Below are 24,322 nucleotides of genomic sequence, written 5' to 3'. Positions count from 1 at the left end.
AATAAGCATGCTAATCTAATTAGAAAGCTAGCGGAGCCGAACGACTACATTTTCTCATACTTAGCGTTTGAGGGCCGGGGCTTTGTGGAGCAGATGTGCTGTGAAATTAATTTCCTCTGGTGTAACCGGAGACGCTCTCCTCGCCGTCTCTGTTATGAAATTTCCATTTCACAGATGATAACCTATTATCACTTTATTCAAGGGAAAACATGTTAATGGCCAGGAGGAGGATTGAATTATTCATATTTGCTCATTTCTATTCTGCGGCGCGGCCCTGCTCTTTTCATGCACTGAGAGAGGGCTAATGTAAACATGACCAGAATCCTTGTAAATTGGCTTGTAGAGGAGGCTGTTAGCATAGTGCCTGGGGACTGATGCTAGACGGGGATAACAGCTGATATCTGTAAAGTACAGGCTGTGCGAGCGCGCGCGTGTGTGTGTGTGTGTGTGTGTGTGTGTGTGCGTGCGTGTGTGTGTGTGCGCTTAAGTGCGTGCGTGGGTAAGAACAAGAGTGTGTGTGTGTGTGTGTGTGAGAGCGACAGAGAGCGAGCGAATGAACGAGTGAGGGTGTAGAAATGTGTGTCAACAGTGTAACAGGGATGCTACCAGCTGGTAATGGAAGCTAATTGGACCAGGAAGCAGTTAGCCACACTGCTAAGTGCGTCACGTCGGCCACCTCCGCCTCCGCCGCCGCCGCCGCCGCCACGCACTGATCTGTATATCAACTTCTAACTTCAAACACTCATTCAGTGTTTAGTTACATTCTCCGTCATTACAGCTTCTGTTGACAAAAAAAAAAAAGAGGTTTGTGTGAAGCACACAGATACGCCTCATGATTAGTTTGTCATACGTAGTAATGTGTGAGCTGAGAAGTTCTGCTTTTCTTTCTTCTTGTAGGAGGAACAGCGGCGACTACATTCTCTGAGGCGGACGTTACCGTACATACAGTCAGCGGAGCTCTAGATCCAGAGAAGGCCATTGTTCAGCGCCGGGTTACTTTGCTTCTATGTCTGGTGAGAAAATCATCTTGCTGCAAAAAATACCAGTTGATGAATGGGTCGAAATGCAGTATTTTCTCCCGTCATCTACACCTGCGTCCCCATTTTGAGCTACATTAAGATGCAGAGCATATGGTTTGATGAAAGAACTCCTGTAATTAAGAAGTTTACAACTTAGTCACTCCGCCCGTTTGTCGAAGACGGACTGATGGTGTCTGTCTGAGCCAAACAATTGGCAAAGCATTTAGTCTGCTCTTCAGCCCAGACGATTTTATGAGAGAAATTAAGGGAAGGAAGAGACGCGAGCCGCATGTCTCCCGCAACGTGAATCGAGCTCTGTTCTTACTTTTACTGCCAATAATGAGATTATTTTTTTGAGCTGAAATGTGGCCGTCCTCTTTAGCCATGATGGGAGTCGTTACGGATGTCTCCCATTCAAATACATCTTTCCCGTGGGAGTCTGCTTTGAGGACATTTACATCGCCCCTCTTTTACATAATGCCTATGGCGTCATAAGTATCGATTATTAAATCTATGACGAGCAGCATGGCCACGCATACCAACAAATGTGCAGCAGCTATTCTCACGTGTCTCGTCGCTGTATTTTGGAACTCTTAATTAGTTGCGATGATCTTTTGAACGTGAGCGGTTAGAAAAAAAAAAGAGTTCATTTTAATGTCATTTCATAACAGGTGCATGTTAAATTAAATCAGATACGGTGAAGAGGTTAGAGATATTTGGGTTCACATTGCAGATGCACGAGACACAAAATGCCATTCCCATATTCGACGATCACTAGGTGGCAGTATAGTATGCTATAATTGCATATATGCATATTGCTCCGTGCAGGACCACTCCAACACTCATCCTTCAGTCACAGAGAGGTCTTTGCTGGGCTGTGAGACGGACAGGGTGATGATCATTGACTCAAATAATATGTCTCCCACTGACATTACACGGAGAAATATAGTTTCTATGGCATTATCAAATGATGGAATGCTTTTCCCCCCATGTTATTGCTTTAACCTGATTTATACAAATATTCTAACTATTTTAATTATTTTTTTTTTAATTTGGAACATTTCTAAGTTTTAGAAATGTGTCCTTTTAAATTGTTTGCCTTCCAATATATCCGCATATTTGTCGCCGTCCAGTTAAAGCCACGTATCTCCAAAGTTTTTGTTGAGCTTCTTGTTTTTTTTTATTAAGACTGAAGAATTAATCTTTTCTCCACGTGTCACAAAATGAATGAACCCATTTAAAACCATGAAGACAAAGTTGTGTGGAGATACCTGCTTTTCACAGGGCGGATACTGTGTACAGTAACGCCGCTTCATACCACCGTAAGCGGCGATGACTGTGACAGAAACATGCATGTGCTGTTTGTCGAAATTAATTTTAAACTTAAAAAAACAACAACGAAGAAATCCTTATTATGCATCGGGTTAGAATAAATGAAATTCAAAGTAAGGGAGTCATAAACGTGTCTAATAAAGTGACTCTGACCGCAATCCTTTTTGAGGACCTCTCTATTATACTGCTGCTTAACACAATCCATAGCAATCCAAATCCTTATCAATATCAATTTACTCATATCAATAAAGATCAGGCTCCCTTGGATCAGCTCTCACTGGCATCTGCCTGACATTGCAGGCCGTCATCACGCCAAGACAACTCCCCCTCCTCCACACTCACACTCTCTCACACACACACACACACACACACACACACACACACACACACAGAGCAGCCCTTGACTTTGCCGTCAATAAGGCTGACCGTCTTTGTGAGAGTATCGACAGTTATCAAAAAATGCCCTTGATGTAATTTCATGCCTGTCGACACTCACGGGCCATATGCTAAGGATTATGGGATGCCTGCGTGCCGCAGAAGTGCAAGGCGCCGCAGAGCTCGGGGGGGGGGGGGGGGGGGGCCCTCCGGCCGGCCACGGTCACTTTATGGGAGCCTTTAACGGCCCTCGCCGCCAATGTTAGAGCCACGATGGCCAAGTACAGCAGAGCGTCCACTGGGGGCTACCATCAACCTCGAGCTACGGAGCAGCCAGGGAGTCCCCGCCCCCTCCCGCGCGTGTCACTAACTTATCGCATTAAAGCCTCCGCAGTGTCACAGCATATGTCGTGTCTCTTTACTCGAGGCTTTAATGTCATAAGACGCTCATTTACATTTTCAGAGGTATTCACAAAAGCACAGTGAAACAGAGGGCGGCGAGCGCTCCCTCCGCTGAGGACATTTTATGTCCGTTTAGTTTCTTGCTTTCAAAGTCTCGTTGAGGGACGGAGATGCATGTCTGATTATACGACAATTAGTGGAGTTTTCTGCTGCCACACACAGTTTGTAAAGGCCTGTAATTCAAGCATCGTAAACACGCAATATGTTTATGATGCAAGCTACTTATGCTTTTTATGGAAATCGTGGCTTTCCCCAATTCGTCATCGCTGTAGCTCTGAAGGATGATTGACAAGTGATGAAGCCCAGATATTGAAAAAGAAAAGTGTTTCATCCAGTGTCAAATGAATGATAAACATGATATAATACAATCTTATATAATGTTATCAAAATAAAACCTTTTATTCTTAGGCTGCGTTTTGTCACAGTTGTTTTCTTTTCTTTTCAGACAAACTGAACATGTTTAAAAATGAAATGTTTCTTTATGAATTGAGGAAATGCCTCTACTTCTTAATAACACATGTTGTGGCTCCCAGGAGGTTAAGGTGGCGACCATTAGCAGCAATGTGTCCCTGGTCATGTCCCTGGTCATGTCCCTGGTCATGTCTCCACTGTATGACCCGCTGCGTCATCGGAACACTGCGTTTCTACCAAGCTGAACACACACGGCTGTTCTTCTTAGCTTTTCCAAAAAGTTGACATTTGGGAGACGCATGGCTCTCACAGGTAAGCGATTGTTGAACAACTCCTGCGTCACTCCCCGATTAGTCCGTTTTGTTTCTAATTTGAAATGACTACGTTCAGTCTCAAGGTCTGCATTCAATTTCCCATAAATCCTAAATTCCCAATCCTATTTGGCCCATGGGAGGTTTTATTTTCTCTTTAATAACGGACACAACGTGACAGATGCTGCGTGGAGGACTGTGAAAGTAACCACTCCAAAAGACACGATGCCTTTGGCAGCGTTATATGTATTTTACAACACAAACTAAACACTTTTGCAGTGATTTCTGTACGTTTGCATCCTTTTGTTACCTTGGATTTAATCAACTCCACCCCCCCACCCTCCCACCTTCTCTCCCTCTGCACTGCTTTGATTTTCTGCTGCCGCTGGTAGCTGAAGCGCCTTAGCTGTTTTGTAAGCATGTGCACATCCTGATCTCTCATAATATTAGTTAAAATCAATGCGCTGCTTTTTTAATTATTGCTCATGGTACAAAGCTGGGAAGGCTCATTTAAGGGGGGATCGATATGGGAGAGCGATTGGTAGACGGTGGAGCTGTACATCAGGCGGCTTGATGTGAAAATCATTGGGGCCTGTGCAGGCTGTGGCTTGCGCTGATCATCCTGGTTAGCCCCCCAGCTGGCTGCAGGGCCTGGGTAATGGGTGAACCCTCCGTGAACCAGCATCCTTAGCCTCCGCGACACCCCTCAGAGAAGCACACGCGCACCGCCCCAGCCGCCATGCAGGCCAGGAATAACACATCATAAACTCTATTACAAATAGAAATCCAAAAAGTAAGACAGAAAATTCAAAGTGCATTTCTTATTCCCCTCTCTCTTCATCTCCCCATTGATTATCTGTGCCTGGGATTATTCTCTTTTTATTTGGTCCTGTTCCCTCACTTGTGCTACTCTCTCCTCTCTCCCCCCCCCCCCCCCCCCCCCATCCCCGGATACACCAGGGCATTGTTCCTCCATGTGCACTTCTATTATCTCTGCTATCTGTCCCCTGACCGCGACCAGGCCTGACTGGAGGCTCGCACTCCTCTGGTCTGTGGGCTTTAAGGAGGTTAATAACTTGGGCCTGCGGACATTATTTAAGGGTGGCCAGTGGAAATGTAACGCTCCCCTGTTTCTGTTGCTTTAGATCCACCTTTGACCCCGGAATCGTCCCTCCCTCCCCAGCCCACATGACAAACACATCCTTATATCCAACTACACACTTCCTCTCGTGCTTTATTCACACTTACTCTCCCCCCTTCCTCCTCGGTTTTAGCGAAAGGCCGGTTCAGATCTCCTTCATCATGCAGTTTGGCCCCTCCGGCGCTAAACTGATACAAATGACGTTAATCTGGGAAAGTGTGAACGGCAGCGTTTCACAGCCTCTGACTGTTATTTGTCACCATTTCTGTCTTCAAAATGGCTCCATTTTGCACAGAGATAAAAAAAAAAAAAAAAAAAAAAGTTAAAAGCCCAAATAATTGTTTTCATCATCAGGTCACTTCGCATTTATCATGCAGTTTGTATATCAGCGTCCAGCGGATGATTTATGCCGGCTCTTCTGCGACCAATGGGATACCACCATGAGGGTATCAATCCCTATAAGCACTGATGCAATGTACAATCAGCATCTGGGAAAGCTGGGTTGCACATTCAATGTTCCCAAACGGACAAAAAGGGAGGGGAAAAAGAACCTCTCCTTTCCTCGCTTCCTACCTCTAGCCATAGGAAATAAGGTTACTGAAGAGCAGTGTAAAGTATTCAAACAGAAATGGAAGATGAACGACACATATTCTTTGTTCTAACGTGTAATTTCTCTTCCTGTGGTACCCAAAAAAAAAAAAAATTAAAAAAAATGGAATTCATGCAGAAGCCATTGTTAAAGGAACGCATTAGAACGGCTTAAAATGCACTTTGACAGTAAGTGAAAGGCACTTCTGCAGCCACTTAAATCAAACGCCTGTATTTTGACAAGCTACCAGTACATAATACGTCCAATTAGAATGTAATACCGGTTAGACACAGTGACCCTTCCCTCTAGATCACATTCTGAAGCACTAATGTAATGGCTGCTTCTCATTTGGCCCGGGTCTTTTTCAGATGATCGTTATACATCATCTGCGGCACGCACATGCTTACACACACACACACACACACACACACACACACACACACACACACACACACACACACACGCGCGCGGTGCCCGCGCACTCATTCACTCACAGTGAAGGGAAGCGGTTATTCGGGGGCATCAATCAATCGCCCATGAGGGCAGTTCATTTGCTAATTAAAATCTTAAAAAAGGACAACGAAATTGACTAAGCCGTAAATTCTTAATCACAAGTTTTGACCAGCGACTGACAATACAATCTATGGCGAGGGATCAATCAGACTCGTGCAAACAGCTTTTATGAACCAACCTTTTTTTTTGTCTTTTTTTTTTTTTTGTCGTTCGATCACACAAGGTTATTTATTTTGCCTTTAATTCCCTTCTTAGTACAACGCATTCAATCATTCGGATTGCCTCGTGACTCCCCTGCGTCTCTTCCTCCCCTGTGATGACGAAGCACATCAGATGAATAAAAAAAAAGAAAAAAAAGTTCCGATCCGAGTGGATATCAATAAATTACATGCATGCTTAATTTTCCTTGCTTGTCAACGCGGACGCCTTGACAGTTTCAAAGGGCCGGTGCGCTTCATTCTAATGAAAGAGGCGGAGGGCACGACACTCTTTCATTTGGCTGAAAATGCTCTGTTCAGCCAGATTTAAGATGAAATGATGCCTTTGGTTATGGACCGCGATTAATGTCAAGGACATCAGAGTTCATCTAAATATAGATGATCTGCATCTGCCCACAGCGGTGCCGAGTCCGCACCGTGCCGAGATCACACGCACAGATAAATATCACCGCGGCGCCAACAATAACACGGAGGAAGCAGCACAGACTTAAAGAGTATCTGGCCTGATGGGACGGATAAGAGCCACTAGATTAACACTGCCTTACAAAGGCACAGAGCAGTAACTACAGAAGCAGGGAAGAGCAGAAAAGTGGGCCTGGAGTTTGGCTCTCAGCCAAACTGTACACAGAACCTTGATATTGCGTCTTTTTAGGCAGATTATTGATTATTGTTGGACTCTCGGGACATTTCGTCACCGCACACAATGTTTGGACACTCCAAAGGGACGGAGAACCTTGTTTCCTCATCAGCTTTCTCGCTTGTTTGATAAATTATCTTTATTTTAATATGACGTAACATCGTCAAGCTAAGCAAATTCCGCACGAGTCAAAGGATGGATGCAGAGACGACAGTTCCTGCTGTGAACTCTTTATCTGAAGTTTGTCTCCTTTATGATTACATGGATCAACCACCTGATGTTTGTGGCATGACAAACACAATTTGAAGATGTTGGGAGCATCAACGTTTACTTTTCAGTCACAGGCAACAGTAGGCGTTAGCTAATGCTATTTCGCCAGCTAGCCGTGTGTAAAAACAATACTTTTTTAACATGGTAAAACACGTCAAAAAGTCAGATTCTTACCTACATTTGGGCCAAATGTGTGCATTCTCTGTCAGCAGGTTCACAGGGCGAGTGTATAAAGACATTGCTGAAGACGGATTCAGATCGTTAACCTTAGAAAAAGTACTCCATTACAAGTACAAGGTATCAAAAAGTAATCTTAAGCTAGTCGTTACACTGAACGGTGTCACTGTGACGTTGGGTCACTTGGTACTTTAACCTGCTGTTTGGTAATGTTGCTTCATAGTTTATCCATAACGATCCATGATATTTTTATACACTGATCATATGTTTTATGTGTAACATCAATCTGAAGCTGCTAAATAAATTCAATAAGTAGAGTAGCAGTAAAAAGTACAATGATTCCTCCTGAACTCGACTGGGGTAGAAGTATAATCAGTCGTTTCCTAAATGTACTCAGTCACTTTCCACCACCACACAAGATGTAAAAAAAATACATGTTTTTAAAACCTTGAACTATTTCAATATTTGAAAGTAAGAAGTGACATTTCCGCCTGTGGCTGCCGGCTGAGCTCTAACAAAATAAAGTGATTTATAACACACCCATCGGAATAAATGTCCTGACATGCGGCGCAAGCTTCAACACACAAGCGCAGGTCCCTGAGCAGTTATATTTCCAATGATGTATCCAAACAAACATTGCATGTTGCCACTCCCATCATCCTGGAACTGCCTCTCTCACCCTCACCCCCCCCCTGCAGATAACATGGTGGAAAACCCCAGATCCACAGCTGCTTTCATCCAGATTGAGTCAAGTTTCTCTTTGATGGGAGAATGTAAATGTGTCATTTATACCTGTCTTGTCTTTTATCATGATAAAGCAGTTCATACTCTGGGAAAAAAAAAAGGGGGGGGGGGGGGGGGGGGGAGAGAAAGGCGAGCAGTAGCTTCATTCATCGCCTGTCCCGTTTCATTCACACGCCTGTGATTCTCCATCATGCTCCTCTCAGCGGCCGGCTTCGCATTGAAACAAATCTCTCATATTCTGCTTTTTGATTTTCATTCTTTTCCCCCTGTCGTCTCTCCTATTAGCTTATTCATTCTTCACATGTGACTGCCAGCCTGTTAAGGTCATATTAAACCAAAGCAATCCACTTTAAATGGTTATCTACGACGCGCATTAAAAAGCTCTTTGCTGCCCTTTAAATATTGTGATTGGGTTATAGGGGGGGGTCGCTGTTTCGGAGCGCTGATCGCTCTCCCAGGAGCCCGCTTCAGAATATAAATTGAGTAATATTATAAAGGCGGGCACTCCAGAAGGACTGGGTAATGAATAGGATTCATGATCTGAGGAGGAACAGGAGGTCATGCAATGAAGTGAAATACTCTAATAACTCCAATCCAAACCCACTCAGATGATGATACATTAACTGAGAGACCCTTGTATTCCTGTGGGGTTTTTTTTTTCTCCCTCTTGCGTCTCTCCCTCTTGCGTCGGACTATATGAGCATTATTCCAAAGCACTTGCTTGAAAAGAAAGAAAGAAAAAAAAAAAAAAAAAAAGAAGCTGATCCGGGGTGGTAATGGTTATTTAAAGTTCTCCATTTGACTTTATGTCAAGGCCACCTACGACGGTGCCGGAGGGTCCGATCAAATCTCTGCAAATCTTGTAATCTTCTGGGAAGAAATTAATAAAGCAGATTTGTATTGTATTAATCGCGCAATTGCATGATCTACTGGCAAACGTCTCAAGAAATGTACCGAGCAGATCAGACAGCAGATTACTCCCACAGAAGTCCTAAATACAAGATATTAAGATTTTAATCCCACCCCCCCCCCTGTGATTATGATTTATTTTTTTTTCTTTCCTTTTTTCTGCAAGGACTTACATTCGTCATCTCACACAGCAAAGCTGCGGTAGTAATAATAGGAGGCCCGTGGATATGGTTTTGCATGTGATCCTTTCAGATCGAGACAGATCTGCTAAGATGCTATCACTGGCCTCACGCCTCTCTGGGTCTGACCCCGCCGGTACCTGAGGATGACTGATTACACCTTGTTTAACTGCTCCCAACTGGGATTAACATTAAAGCTGTGCTCCCAAGGCATGAACAATTCATAAGGAACGACGAGTGGCTCAAAATGTCATTTTTCTTACGTCAATATTTTGATCCTCGAGGATGGCAACAGGAAGCAGCGATATTCTGCTTCTCCTTTTTTTTTTTTTTTTTTTGCCGTTTCGATCGAAGAGCCGCAGAGCCTTCCCCCCCTCCACCCTTCACAGATTGGCAAACATTTACTGTTATATCATGCTTTTAATAGAAGCCGGTGGGCTTTCTCTCTGTCAGTGGATCTTGATGGAGTGTATAGGAGTGCTGGAATGAGTCGGGCTTCTTGCAATCAGGCACAGGGAAAATGGTTAATTCCACTTGTGATGACACCGGCTCGGCAAGCACAACAGTTTTCAAGTGCTGACACTGACCAGTAATGACTGAACGAATGGATAGAGAATAGAGAAGGTGTGTGTGTGTGTGTGTGTGTGTGTGTGTGTGTGTGTGTGTGTGTGTGAGAAGGGGGGGAAGGACAGAAAAGGGCTAAGAAAGCATAGAGGAGTCAGTAAAAGAGACACTAGTAAAGTATGAGAGAGAGAGAGAGAAAAAGAAGGAGTAAGAGAGACACAGCTGCTTCTGCACAATCGCTTTTCGCCGATCTACAGTCCCGGGCCAAAATGCCATTAATACAAGTGTCAGAGGAGTGAGTGGAATCAAGGCGCAGCGCGACGGCTTTGAGTGGCTTGAGAAGAAAGCGCCCAGGATCCTTTGGGGACGGGTCCGTCCGAGGCGGCCGTCCGTTCTTCTGCCCGCCCCCCCCCCCCTCTGTGGCGCGGCCTCTCTCCGCCCCGTCCTCTTCCTTTTAGTTTCCTGTGCGAAGATTAAATTGCACGTGATCTCTAATGTCTCCGGCACTCCGCTCGCCGCACAGGTCGACGACCTCCGCGCGGCTCGGATAATAGATACATCCTCCGTTTGTCTTGCGGCGAGACGCTCGTCCGCCACAGTCCAGTAAGCCGCCATTGTCACGCGGTCTGAAGCAATTAAGTAAAATGGTGGATAAAGCCTCAGCGCGGCCTTTCAATATTTATTACATCCTCTTTGTGAAAAGAGCTATTTAGTCGCTGTATCTAAAATGATCACTAATGCAATTACAAGTGCATTTAGAATACACATTAAGGGTAATCGTCACCCTTTAGAGAGGACCCCAATGCTCCAACGAGAGGAGATAACGGTTGAAAGTTACAAAGGATGTTACATTTCTGTGACTAACAAAGAATACATCAACTAGATCTGCCATTTAAGGCCAAATGCACGGGTCAGATCACCATTTCCTCTTATCTTTAAAGTGGCAAACTGTACAATGGATAATTCCTCTTTCTCCTTTTCACATTTTAGCTAAAGCTCTTTAATTCCGCTCATCGGTTGTCCATCAAAACAGCAGGAGCAGCATGGGGACTGAATGGGTTTTTTCGATCTTTGAATTTCTTTTTCTTTCGTCGCCGGCTGAGACTCTCCTCTCAAAGCACAAAACATAGTCTTGGTATACGTTGCGGGTTCGGCAGTCGGGAAGTCAGGCTCGTGCGATGAGACGGCAAAGAGTTTGAAATGTTTGAAACCCAAGCCTCATGAAAGCGCAGCTCAAAATAGGAGCGGTGATTCGGGATCAACTTCTCCAATGAAGCTGGACAAACATGGAAGAGAGCGAGCGCAGAGCTACTGTGAGGAGTCCAAAGTGAGGGAAGCTTTTCGACACAAAAACACGGACACGACGGTGTGGTCGGAGGCTGAAGCCACAGGGGGGCGGGAGGAAGTGGGTTTTTTTTTTTTTTGGAATGAAAGCATGTAAGCGCTGAACGCTGTCATCAAGCTCTCAACCGGTCTAGATAGTCGTCTCCGTACGTCCAGAAGTGAAAACTCTACAGGGATGGAACTAAAATCACATCACACTCAGTGCAGAATATTACTATTTACCATATTATTGGTACGTCATTATTAATTGTTGGTTGGTAAATGTGGAGTGAATTCTAATGTATTTATATATATATATATATATATATATATATATATATATATATATATATATATATATATATATATATATATATATATATATATATATATATATTTTACATACTGCTGGGTAGCTTGTCAATTTCCCCCTGGGGACCAGGAAAGCCATCATTGATATCAGGACATCATCATTTAGTTATTGATTAATATGATGTGAAGTCGTCTGAATCTGTGAAGTAACTCGTAAAAGCTGTCAGGTAAATGTACCATATTTGCCTCTGAGACGTAGTGGAGTATCAAGTAGCAGAGGAAAAAGTACCTGAAATGTGTACTTGCTGTACTTGTTCAGGACAGAATATTCAGGAGAAACAAGGAGAGGATTACAAAGGATTACGAAATCAAAATTTCGGAACTTTGACACAAACAAAATCATTGTGGCGTGATTCACTTCAGCCCGTGCAAATAAAGTTCTGTAAGGTCCAAGCTCAACAATAACGATGCACACTGATGTCGGGCAGTGACGCTTTACTTAGTTACAGTTACAGTTACTCTCGCTCCTAGTTACTTTGAGAACACAGGGGCGCTGACGCTGTCGTTGTGTGACGGCAGCTCAATTCTACTAAAAGAGGAGAAAAAGGCAACAGTGAGGAACAAATAAGCAACACAAATGTAGTTAGTGTACTTCAGGAAGTGTCCCTCGCCGTCATAGAGGGTTAAGTGTTTGACTGAAGTGTGGCAAAAAAAAAAAAAAAGAAGACATCAATATCCTGCAGACTGTGACTTTGAGGCCAGCTAGCAGACTACATGTTGGTTTCACAGAGGCAAGGTTACATTGCAGACGCATATTCCATCATGCAGCAGTGGAACAGTGACTCCTGAATGTCTGTAGCCTGGACTGAGTCTCTGAAACCTCCTCCCCTCTGTGAGAACCAGTCTGCTGACAGCTTGGAGCCAGTCTCCTCCTCTCTCTCTCTCTCTCGTCTCTCTCTCTCTCTCTCTCTCTCTCCTCTCCTCTCTCTCTCTCTCTCTCTCCTCTCTCTCTCTCTCTCTCTGTGTCCCCCCTCTCTCTCTCTTCCCCTCTCTCTTAATTGACTTCCCAGTTTGATAACACATGCCTGTCTGATTGGAGCCGGGCTGTCTCGGTGATGCTCAGAGGAACGTGCCTCTTCAATAGCGGATCAATTAAGTCTTTTAAGATAACCGGGGACATAGGTCCTCTTCCCCGCTCCGATTTGAAAACGGGTCGTCGTCTTTGTACTTCAAACAAATACCCAGTTTGTCATAGCTGACCCGTAAGCTGTATCTGCATATAGATTGCTTATTAAAATATCATAATTATCGGTCTTAAACACAGATTTGCATGTACTGCGCATCTGTAAAGGAGGGCATTATCAAGATGAAATTTGGCATTATCCAGGCTTAAGGCTCTTGTTCTACCTTTTCAGGCGCTACGTTACTGTATGCGTCTCATCGCGCACGAATGCTTTGTGATGCGGACAGATGGCGGGGGCTCTTATTATTTAGCGTTTCATCTTGAGCCGTGCCAGGTGGCTCAAATATTCATTTCATTTTGATAATTCCACAGATTACTCCAAGCAATCTTGGAGCTTCACCCCGGCAAGATTTATATGTAAAAATACTTTCTTTATCGGCCTAAATCACGCGTCGGGGTCAGGAACAGAAAAGTCCCTGAAGATTCACTCAATTTGCACAAATTTATTTCTGTGCAAAATTGCGATCAATGCCATTGGATACTTATTGCATTCAAAGATGCCTCCTGCCACAGATTCATATTTAAATGTGTATTTAGAGGCGAAGCAGAGCCAATAAACTGCTGACACAAAGCGCTGAGTCGCTGGGCGAAGGACACCTGAGAGAGGAAAGTGAGCTTCCGTCTTCCCGGTGTTAGGAGCAGAGGCCCGTGCAATAACCGGGTCGACCGACACCGCGCCATTACATCAGCTCCGCAGATCTAGTCTCCCACCTCTGACCGTTGGAGGCGTATCCGGCAACTGTGTCCTTTTCGTAAGCAACTTTTATAGAGGCTTCACGGCAGCCTTCCGAGCCCAGAGGTCAGGGGCCAATGTGCTGATGGATTATGGGGGATTGGCCGTGCCCGGTGCCGCTGACAGGCTTTATTGGTTGGGAGGATGTGCTTGTAACCCTTTATATAATTATTGTATTAAAGGCCGTGTGGCCCCCTGCCTCGCTGGCACTTGCTCCCGAATCAATGTGGAGATAATTTCAGAAATGAATAGTTCGTATCGATCAGCTACCTCAGTGATGGCTCATCAGCCTCTCGGACAGGTCGCTGTAGATTATTATGCCATTGTCATTTATGGCCTCTGTCATAGAATTTGTATTTTTCTTTTCTTTTTTTTTTCTGAAGCAGGCCTGGCTCAAACAAAGACAATTCAATTTGCAATGGATTTCGTTCTGTGTGTGTGTGTGTGTTTTTTTTTTTCTCCCCCCCCCCCCCCACCCCCACCTCTTTTCCTCTCTGTGGTACGCAATAAGCAATAAATCACAATCGTTTGTGTTTTTATCTCCTTCTTTCCCCCGTTGTTCGCCTGACACCCCAGCACCGCGCTGGTCTCTGAGGACCGGGGGAGGAAGGAGGAAGACGAGGGCGAGCGTCAGCACTTGAACTCTGGCTGAGGGATTGTGCGAGCTTCGGTTCAGACAAACCAATGACCTTCAGGCCTGGTGTTCGCAGAGGAAGGGAACTTACTGTGGTGTTTCTGTTATTTAGTGCTCTTTGTGTGGCCTTAATAAACAGCCGGCAGGCTGGACATGTTGACTTGAGCATCGCTTTATGAGCTCCCTCAAGTCATCGTGCTTTTTTACTTTGACTTAAAGACGCGGCCGAAATGGTGTCCAGAGCATGCAAACTAGTGTAGCGCGGCTCCGCCGGAAGTATGTTGGTGTGTTTATTCATCCAGCAGCCTCTTTGTTTGAGCAAGGCGAGCCCCCCGGTGTCATGTTTATACTTTCCCCTCTTGCCTTCTAAACTGTGAATGACAAGATGTATCCATCAGAGGGCTGGAGCTCGATTTCAATAGCAGCTCAGGGGGAATCATTCAGAGAAATGTAATTTACTCACTATTGGTCAGTTTGACCCCCGACCTCAATCACTTGACACGGTTGCCATAGAAACCATTGAAAAAAGAAAAAAAAGAACAAGAAGAGAGTCAGATAGCATCATTTCAGCTGCTCATCCGATACACAGTCGAACAACGACAACAACAACAACAAAAAAAAACAGCCTGGGTGGCAGAAAAAGGTGAAGAAAATGTGTAAGCGGCAGAAAGAGAAACAAATAAACCAGAACAAACCGGATCCACACCACATACAAGACGCGGGGGTTCATTAGTACTGAATATTACATAATTATATCAACACTGCTATTTGTCATAACTGTCAGACACAGTCATTTTTCCACCCTACTGACAGATTAATTACACCCAATTATTTCAGAAGTGTTCTCGTACTAATTAGTCATACAGTTACACAGCGCTAATAGCTCAGGGATCAAAGAAAACAAATGACTATCATACATCATTTCAATTAACCAGCATGATGGATTAATTAACACTCTGTCATTTTAATGCCCTGGGTGGTCGGATATGATGAGGGATGATCAGAGGAGGGTTTTCAGTGCGGTAATGGGGGTGAAGCCAAGAGCATCCGTGTGTTTTGTAAACAGTTGCTGTTCAAAATATGAACGGCATAAAAATGCCGTCACTGGTTGAAGCTGGTGGAGCTCCTATCCTGTTCCTTCATCCACGCCACAGCTTATGCTGTTAATTAACGGTATTTGTTACTCACGGTTTTATTCATTATTTTAACATTTTACAAAAACAAAACAAAAAAAGAGTTAAAAAATAAACTTTGATACGATGCAGTTTTATCACGCTGGCATTGAGAGCATCCTTACCTTAGGAATAACAGTGTGGTATGGTAACGCCTCAGTACAAGACAGGAAGTGGTGCAAACCGCATCAAAAGGCCAGGAGCTGCTACAACATTACACCATTAGGTGGTGGATAACGGTTTTCTACCTTTTACCTTCTTTCAAAACACTGAGAAGTATTAAAAGCAGACTGTTTAACTCCCAGACGACCAACGTGCCGCTGTCCATAAACGACGCTGTCGCCTCGAAATGACGTTTACATGCGACATATTTTGCGACAGTGTGTGTTTTGAATGAAACCTAATGACCTCTGGGTCACGGGTTCTCTGTCGCGTAGTGAATACAGCATTACTAAACTTTTTACAAAAAGGTCCAAAAGACGCTGTCGCCATTTTAACAACGGCGCCTCTACAGTGTTTTCACTCTGGGACATCATCATACCGTATCTCATATATATATATATATATATATATATATATATATATATATATATATATATATATTATATATATATATATATATATATATATATATATATATATATATATATATATATCTGCCCGCGTGTGACAGACTGTTTTCCTCATTAGCGCCTTTTCAGCCAAAACAGTGGAAGCAGAATGAGTTTGTCCATGCAGGTGTAGGTCAGCGCTGACCAACTCTTTGAGGGAGACCCTCCATCAGTCTCTGCAGCTCGACATTCATCATCAGAGGACAGGACACAGGCTTTTCACTCCTCGCTTGTCAATGAGTCTGCCAGATGGATTCTTCTGAGCTCAGGTCTTTTTACCGAAACCAGCAAAAAAGGGAAAAAAAAACGAATTGCCAGATGCTGCACATTTTTGATGGACGCGTCTATATTCTCTCCAAACTTAACGGCCCATACAGGGGATTGAATTTAAGATCCATAGCTTTAAATCTCTCCTGGTGCAAAGCCACATCTGTCCTGCAGCTTCCTCTCACGCCTTGTTGACGCGCGGCAATTAGACAATATATGTACATTGTTGACCTCGCTAATGAAAGTTTGACATTGATTTCTAAATAGGCCATCACGGTGTTGTACTGTAGGGCCCGATGTGTGGCTGCTCTCATCCAGTGCTCGAGGCTGCAGGCAACAGTTTCCCCACTGCCTAATCCAACTCGATATGGCAGACACACTCACTCTTCATTTAAACAAACAAAAGCAGCACATAATGATCAGCCCTGCCATTATGGCCGATTGATCTGATCTGGTCCAGGGCGCTGTGGATTTATTTTCTTTTATGCCCATATAGATGTGTGTCACAGCCTCAATATGCATCACGAGCGTGTGTGTGTGTGTGTGTGTGTGTGTGTGTGTGTGTGTGTGTGTGTGTGTGCGTGTGTGTGTGTGTGTCCGTCCGTCCCTATCCAAACAAATGGAGGCGGTTTGGGCCAGAGAGCCTGGAGCACTGCTCGTCCTTTAATTGCCATTTACATACTGGCGGAATCATTAATTTCTAATTCCCCTATTATTTGTCACCCCCCCCCCCCTCCTCTGTCTGATGCTTGTGTCAATGTCAGGGCCCGTCAGTGTCATCAGACTACAGGAAGTCTCTCTCCAGCTCCCTCAGATAACTCATGTTTGTTGTTCATGAAGGCTCACCGCAAAGTCTCTGTTTATTCTGTTAAACATGACGGCTTGTCGTGTGGCGATCAATAAGGAGGGTCAACACAAACCGGTGATCCTCACAAAACACAGAACTACCACTGCACACTTTCAAAATGACCCTACGATCATAGAACTTGAATTTGAATACACATGAATGGTATTTTACCAGGATGTTTACCATGAATTACAATCAGACCTGAAGATGTAGAGAACCTGAGTTGACTGTCTGCACATGTGGTTGTTCCAAAGTAATAATTCAGAAATGAAACAAAATAGCATCTCAACGTATTAAGATGTACACAGTACTTCAGTATTGTAGCTGGTAGGAGTGGACTTGATGAAGTTGTCCTCTGAAGCGTATAGGGGAGTACAAGTATAAAGCGGCAGAAAACAGAAAGACTCAAGTAAAGTACAAGTACTTCACAATTGTACTCGAGTAAATGTACTCAGTTACTCTCCACCACTGTTACTATAAAGTCTAGGATACAGAATCTAGAAACCTGAGATCAACTGAATCAAGTGCATTGAGATTAATTATACTGATTTAATATGATTGGTTATAGATCTGCAAAAATGTCCATTTAAACAAAATACAGAAAAAGAAGACGTCCAATCACATGGAATAGCAGAATTGTAAATATACAAATCTAAAATATGAAAACTTTTACGATCAGCACGTCCAAAAGCGGTCCAACATATCTCGGAGCAATGACTATGTTGGACAAATTCTGCACCCGAAAAAGGTGGAAGATCATGTAGCACAGAAAACCTGTTCAGGACAAAGACAACGTCAAACAACTACAGATAAACTGTGACCAGCAGAGGCACGCTCACTCACAAACATGGACATGAAGAGACAAAGACACACTCGTGGTGAAAGAGAGGACGGCTACAAGGCACTCCGCTGTCACACCTGCTGCTTACAGGCACACATCTGTCATATGAACGATGGAAGAACATACACAAGATATTACTGTACTGGAGAGCAACCTTTGCAGTAAACGGCCGTACGTTGAAATGAAGGCACAGAACACTGGAGCGTGAACGTACCCAAGAAATGTACAAAGAAGGATATCCAATATCACGTTCAGGGGCTATAATTGCATTCTGCCGCTTGAAAAATGTATAAACATCAAAATGCTTTTTGTTTATGATTTAAGTTGGGGCCACTGAGATGAATCCCATCACTTAACTTCCAGTCAAAGGGGATTATTGAGCTTTATGACGCAGCCAGTGAACTATCAATAGTACTGGATGGGGCTGTTGGGGGGGGGGGGGGGGGGTGTTTCGCACACTGCTCTTTTGTTTGGTTTTAAATGAGCTGCATCAAATCAAATGACCAGAGAAGCCATTAACAATGGACACAATGGATGAGACCCGTGATGCCAACATACACGATTTGAGCACAAAAAGCAGAGAACGCTACACACATGTTCAATACCAATTCAGATACACCAACAACTTTTCCCACTACTTTATGTGAACAAAAACTTCACAGCCTGATGAGTAGACCAACTGTGTTTCAATACATGACTACTCATTTCTCTCATATTTGAAAAATTGTAAAAATTCAATTTAATGTAAAATGACAATTAAACAATCATTCTACCAACCCACCATATCCTTTACATATTTATCAGTTACTTTTCCAAACGTATCATACTTTACAAAATCCTGTCCGATTCACCACACAGCACTAATTTAGAGAGGAAATTAATAATTTCTTTATTTTAAAGATGGTTGCTGACAAGCAACGTAGCATTTAAAAGGCTACTTTCTTAGTACTGTAGAGCTCCCTGCATACAACACGCTCCGGGGCTACACTACATCACTTCCTGCTGACTTCACGGAGACCAATGACGGCGTCACAGCGTCGCCGAAATCACCAAAACACCAAATCCGGGCATGTTTTATACTTCTGAAGGAAACAGCGCATTTACCGTACAGCGCCGTAATTTGGCACCGTTTTTCTGAACGTTTTTCAATAATCGGGTAGGACGGTTACAACTCCGACACCCAGCCCGACTGGCTAATGCACTGAAATAAAAAAAATAATAAAAAAAGTCGTCTATCATTCGTGATTATGAAATGCAACTCAACGGAACGTTGATTTTTTTTTTTTTTTGCGCATATGAATTCGGCCATTTATACCCGAGCCCCCAAAGCGTCACCGTGGAGCTGAATCTCTGCAGGATTGTGACCTTCTTGTATAGATTTTACTAAGCCAGGTAAGTGCTTTGCATGTAGACATTCTCTATTGGACCTGTCGTTGGCATCAGAAGCCCAGTAGTTGCAATTACTCGCTGATCATCGCCACGAGCCAGATAATAATTAGAGGTTGACAAAATTCAGGGCCAGGTTGGAGAGCTATTGATTTCCCCATGTTCCCTCTTTGGAAGGATCAAGAAAATAAGACATGAAATTTACTGTCTTCATAAAAGTTTTAGTAAATCAGGCCATTTGAAAGGGCTATCGACAGTTTTTTCATTACCATACATAGTGTTCTCTAAAGCGTTTTTGATTATTAGCAATAAGAGAGCAGCTTTCTCCTTTGTGTTCTTTCATGCACCAATAAATAATGGCTCCTTTGGAATATTTGGAGGTAATTTTAATCACCCAGTAGCACATATAACCTCAGCGAGGTTATAACGGGATTACTTTCCAATTTAACGTTGACAAAGACTGCCTTGAGCTTTCAGCTGAGAAATGCACATATGAAGGCGCGCAGAGAGGTGTGGACAGAAAAACGATGCAAAGACACATTGCTGAGGGCAAAGAAAGGGGAGCGAACACGTGACCGCGCTCCGTAATCAGTTACTCCAACACCATGTTATATGATCTCTGTTTCAAGCATCAAAAAGGTGGACGCAAAAGTTCCCCCAAAGAAATGATCCGTGGGGTGGTATAAAGGCGGTGAATGAGATAATTAGAATTGACGGAGACATGAAGAGCAGGCCGACGCGAACGCTGGCGTCAAAAAAGCCGTTGGATTTGAGTTGCTGTGCGAGAGAGAGAGAGAGAGAGAGAGAGAGAGAGAGAGAGAGAGAGAGAGAGAGAGAGAGACAGAGAGAGAGAGAGAGAGAGATGTGCGGGCTGAAGCCCAGGGGGTCGTTTCCCTTCCTCGACGGACAGACTATTAACTTTTTGATTGGCAGCAGGGCTGACGCTGCCTGCTCATCATTGAGCCCTGCCGATTCCTCCGCGTCTAGAAAACAGCACATAAATTCAAAAGGCCCGAGTATGAAGAGCGCATCTCAGCATCCTCTGGAAAAAAAAAAAAAAAGGGGGGCTGCATCACATGGCCATAAACACAAACAGCAGCATTTCACTGACGCCGATTTCCTCGCTGGCAAAAAAAAAAAAAAAGTCGCGGAAATAAATGACTTTGGAACAGTCTGCAGCGGAGAAGACGCCGGGTGCTGACAGCCTCTCTCGGAGCCGGTTTTTGGTGCATCTTTCTTGCTTTATTTCTCGCCCTATCTGCTGTTGACAGGAGTGAAACAAAATCTCGCCCGGCCGGACTCAATGATTTCAGCAATTTCTTGGGGGGAAAAAAAAATGGCGACACTTGGCCTACAGTGGAATATTTAAGCGGTGGAACTTTCCAAACTTCAGCCCTCACTTTAATTACTTGTTAGTCTTTTTATAGGAGAAGAAAATATGGCTGTCAGGGTTATGGGAGGGCAGAAAAAAAGGGCTGACCTGTTTTATCTGCCCTTGCACACACATCAGTGTAATGATGACAAAACGGGATGTTAAACTAATGATTAGTAGAAATGGTTGCAGTTAATTAGTTGGTCCTTCGTTTATCGTTCCATTTGCACATTTGGGGAGCAATCGTTATTAATTAGGGCCATCATGCCGAAAGGGGTGAGGTGGAACCCTACAGCCAAGTTAATCAGGCTGCAATGAAAGCTCCATTATCCTGCTCCGTCCCGTTGGCCTGTGATCTATTAGCATTATCTAAAAGCAGCAACGAGATCAGCGACAAGGCTGAAAAGAAGAAAAAAAAAAAAAAAAATCAAAGGGACATAAACAGGGTGGGTTTGATCGGCCCAGTTCTCGGGTCACTGGTTATATGGGAGGATCTCGCATGATATTGTGTGGCTCTCTGTGTCATTGCATAAATCCAAGCCGTCGGTATCGAGTGCACTGGAAGTGGTGTTTAGTATGTGCGGCGGTGGATTTGTCTGCACAGGCGGCGGAGCTGACTTGACACAGCTCAGTTTGAACGGCCAGGTTACAGTGTGAGGGTGAAGTTGAGAGTTAAACAGCCACTTTGGTTCAGGAAGTTCTTATTAGTCTGTATTCGTTTTGTCAGCAGAATGGCAGAAGAACATGGAAAAAGTTGCACGAAAGAAAAGCATAGCATAAAAAAAAAAAGAGAACCTTCTTCCTTCTTCTAAGGGATGTCATGTCGGAAGGTACAGGATAAGTGGAACCTCGTCCTGCGTGAGCACACCTCGCTCAGGGTTCACCGGGAGCTACGAATTCAGTTAACTGCTACTTTAGTTTGCCCATGAATCACAAAACAAATGCAACATTTACATGGATGTGAAAAATGTTAAAAACTTTACCATTTAACCAAAGAAAATTGTCCCTTTGAGAGGCTTGGGAGTTTGTCATTATGCTTAGTTGTCTTTATGTGGAACTTCTCCACAGTTTTCTAGTAACTTCCCGGTCAGTTTCTGGGGGAAAACCAGTCAAAGTCACTTTGTTTGAGTCCAAATCAGATCTGATGAGTCAGGGTGCAAACTGTAGGTATATCGTGTGTTTGAGTTGGTGCCAATCCAGGTGACTGGTGTGATCCTACCACAGAGCAGATCCTTCATCCAGCTGGTTCAGGGGCAAAGTGGATCAGAGTTCCTGGGAATCCAGCCGGGAGGCTCACCGTCTACCGGACCTCCTCCCTCAAGAAGAGACCTGACCTGCATTTTAAACAAAACAGGCTCATAGTCTCTGTTCTGCTGTTCTTCATATATTCATGAATGTTGAGCAGCATCATACTAAATCACAACAATATCAAGGTTAGCGCCGACTGAATGCAAATACTTAACGTATTGAAAATTATTCCAAATACTCAACTGATATTGGAATGATTTTGTTCTAACAAAATACTTTTAGCATATATTGGCACAATATAAATTCCTGTTTTTTCTCTTCTGGTAAAAATAATAAATATTACAGAAACATACACTCTAAACATCATACCGCTACATTTCCCTTTAGAAACAGTAACATTCTAAATAGGCTTTGCATGCTAATCATTTAGTTGCTAACACATAACAAACCTAGGAAAGCAGAACTGAGAAGCTAACATTAGTTTACCGAGGCACGTCAAATGCAACTGTTTAAAGGTGAGAAACCGCCTCTTCTAGCGGACTCGTGGCAAATGCAGGGGAACTGTTTCACTGTCTTCAGTTTTGTTTGACTTCAACAACCATTTTGACTTAGTTCCTACTGTCTGTCAACGTTTGAGAAGCTCAAAGTTCTTACATGGAACCACTGCTTCTAGCTCAACACGTCAACTCCAAGGGACTCTCTCCACATTCCAGACTGTCACTCGTGCTCTGCAATACTTCCGGTTAATTTTCGTAACAGCACTGCAACACTTCCGGTTAATTTTCGTAACAGCACTGCAATACTTCCGGTTAATTTTCCTAACAGCACTGCAATACTTCCGGTTAATTTTAGGGATCGGAATTGGTGAGACCAAATATTTACTTAAGTTATCACAACTGCAGTGTCTAATAAGAAAAAAAATAAAAGCAGTAACTTAAAACTGAAGTCAATAGTTTATTTGTTTATGACTTTATTAATTTCTATGTTAACCAGTTTGTTCAGCTGGGGTACATAAGGTTGGCAATGTTTAATATTTGCCTTATGCCAACCTATGAAAAATAAAACAATGATCTGATCCTACGAATAAGTATTGTCAGTGTATGCAAAGCCCAAGATAGCGTACTCTTCTGTGCAGTGACGTGCGGTGAGGTTCGTGGCTGGTGAGGCACTGACACACAACAGAGAAGCTTAAATCACCATTTAACTGGCAGCTTGCACATTGACTACTGGTTGTTTTTCATATTTCATATCAGCATTCTTTACACACACATAGGTAAAGTACATATTTGATTCCACCGGGAGCGTTTCAGAAGCGGAGCGCTCGCGAGCGCCACCCGCGAAAATCGTGAGATTCCGCGATAAACCGTCTAACAACCCCGGATGTATAAAGAGAACAACAAACACATAAAAGATGACTTTACCTGTCCGACGTTGAATTGCTGTTGATTTGGTCATATTTCCCTGTTTTTGAGACATTTTTAAGCTTGGATATTGAATCTTACATGTTCGCGGTCAAAGCAAAATATAAGAAGAAGAAGACGCGTAGAAAGAGCAACGACAAAACAAGCATAAACCCGACCCGTGGGCTCTCGCACGCCCTCTTCAGTGAAGCAGAGGTAGTGTTTGCCCCTCTGTGCTTTTTCACTGCGGTTTAATGTCAGATCAGCAACACAAAATATGTTCTACACAGACGTGAAATACATTATTCTATGTAAAGAAAGGACATATAATAAAAGAGTCTACAAATATTACAGTGGTGACAAACAATGAGAAAGCAAAAGGCTCAACCCAGTTAGTGATGATTCACCGTCTGAGGTGAGGAACAGCTGGTCGCTGCCTCACCTCACTGTCTCCTGTTTGATCAGGACATGAGATAATTCAGCGATTTTGATTATAAAAATGCTTGAAATGATTGGAATCATACAGAAATTACATTTATAGCACAGATCAGTTGAGAAATATTAATATTTATTTTATTTTTAGCATTATTTGTTTTTTACTTTTCATGATGACAGGTGAGGCTCTGCAGTTTCTGTTGAGTAGATCCCACATACAGCCAAGAATGAACACAGCAACTGAGTGTTAATCAGCGACTGTAATAGTCCCCACCAAATGTAAATATTGCTCCTGTTTGAAAACGTTTGATTAAAGGTACAGCGCTCGCCTGTTTCACAAAATACTGACTCTCTTCAGAAAATACATTTTAAAAATGTTTTATTTGTAACCTGTTGTTAAAGATTTTAAAGAAACAGATGGTCTCGCAGCTGAGGGTCAAGAAGAGGTTTGGAAATTCAGAAAGTATCACACAGACTAATGCATTGTGGGTGTTGGTCTTTCCAAGAAAATGTTAGAATAATGCCAGCCTTTTCCTTTAAAGTAATTTCTTCTTCAATAATTGGTAAAAAAACAATAAATAATATATGTGTGTGTGTGTGTGTGTGTGTGTGTGTGTGTGTGTGTGTGTGGGTGTGAGAAAAACAAT

The 24,322-nt window shown here is 43.3% G+C and overlaps 1 protein-coding gene across 1 annotated transcript in view; it reads right to left on the bottom strand.

The window, feature by feature from the left end:
• The window catches only part of depdc1b (DEP domain containing 1B), a 66,397-nt gene extending 44,534 nt beyond the window's left edge, over nt 1-21,863 (bottom strand). The window contains exon 1 of the mRNA XM_068730022.1: nt 21,812-21,863. The gene's annotated coding sequence lies outside the window, so the exon portion shown is untranslated. The remainder of the gene's footprint in view (nt 1-21,811) is intronic.
• Nucleotides 21,864-24,322: the final 2,459 nt, after the last annotated feature.

Source organism: Cebidichthys violaceus, unplaced genomic scaffold (genome assembly GCF_023349555.1).
Source record: "Cebidichthys violaceus isolate CVI_PGR_0920_01 unplaced genomic scaffold, fCebVio1.0.p SCAF_49, whole genome shotgun sequence".
Classification (NCBI taxonomy): domain Eukaryota; kingdom Metazoa; phylum Chordata; class Actinopteri; order Perciformes; family Stichaeidae; genus Cebidichthys; species Cebidichthys violaceus.
This window is presented reverse-complemented; position numbering and strand designations above follow the sequence as displayed.